Source organism: Oncorhynchus masou, chromosome 32, assembly GCF_036934945.1.
Source record: "Oncorhynchus masou masou isolate Uvic2021 chromosome 32, UVic_Omas_1.1, whole genome shotgun sequence".
NCBI classification, from domain to species: Eukaryota; Metazoa; Chordata; class Actinopteri; order Salmoniformes; family Salmonidae; genus Oncorhynchus; species Oncorhynchus masou.
This window is the reverse complement of record NC_088243.1, coordinates 28,462,784-28,464,203: the sequence shown is the minus strand read 5'-3', so window position 1 is coordinate 28,464,203 and position 1,420 is coordinate 28,462,784.

Genomic DNA, 1,420 nt, shown 5'->3' with positions numbered 1-1,420 from the left:
AGAGGGGAGATAACTGTTCTGGAGAAAAACAACCAGAGACAATGGAACATGAGGTGGAGATTGGTTTAGTAAGTAAGAGAGGGAGATGAAACACTGCTGGCACCCAGGGGCATCACCACAACTCAGCGAGTGTCTGCACAACAATGCCAACAGGGGTGCAAATTCTCCACACTCTAGAAATCAATTACACACAAAGTGCCGAGGACTTGGACAAAGGCGAATCAGAAAGACATTGAAATACTGCAGCTTGTGTCCTTGAATTTGGAGCCGAATAGTAATCACTTTTTGGGCAGCATCTAGAAACTAGGGGATCCTGCCAAGATGAGCTCCCCTTCTTTCCAACGTCAGCCCTGGAACTTCTGGCACCCCCTCAGCCAGCAGGAGAAAATAAATTGTTCGGGGCTTTACCTCACATTTAAAGTTATGTCCTCATATTTTAATTAAAAACGTTTTGGTTGCTTATAGTTATACTAGAGAGTATGACTACTAACTCTGTAAGCTACTCTATTGTAAAGTGCATGCTTTAACTATCCCTGACCTATGTTTATGTAAAATACCTTCTCCTGATGTTGGCCTAATACCCTGACAACTACCTTTGTCCTGCCACAAATCAACAACAAGATACCCCCTTTCCCTTCAATAAACTGTATTTGCAGAATCAAAGGTAGTTGAGGGTATTAGGCCTACATTATGAGAAGGTATTTTACATGAACATAAGCTAGGGATAGTTAAAGAAAATGTGAGAAAAATACCAGGAATTCGGCTAAAAATGACTTCAATTTAGGAAGTCTGTTCACAAAAAAAGAAGAGAGATATATGATCGTGTCTCAATGTCATCAAGGTATGAAATGATTGTTATTTTCAAATACAATCTCTTTTTGGGCTGAGGCTAAATGCAGTCAATTTGCAGTGTACAAATTACTCTAATTAATTTTCAGCCCCTCAAACCATTTGACCATTTATACCCTAACCATAACGCCAACCTTATACCTAAACCTAACCTTAATTACAAACGAAAACATAATTTTTGTTTTCATTAATATTTACGATATAGCCCAAGTTAATTTAGACTTTGTGGCTGTGCTATCTAATGGAAAACTTGTACAAGAGAGAGTTATCGAGATCCAAACCCACATCGACCGCTTTAGGTCCTATAGCTATGCACTTGTGGAGATCTGAGCTGATTTAATTTGTAAGCTATAAGAAATATGGTTAAACTACCATGTAGGCTATTAAAGGGCACAGCATGGCGCTATTGCCATATTGATTGCACCTGTCAAACACTCTCAGATTTCCAAAAGGCTTTTGGGTCCATCTGGGATCGGGCCAGAGACGAGCATACTACACATGCATTTAGAAGCGGTAGTGACCCGCCCCCTGGTGTACGATGTCTGTCATGCTCATCAAGTTCCAATAACCT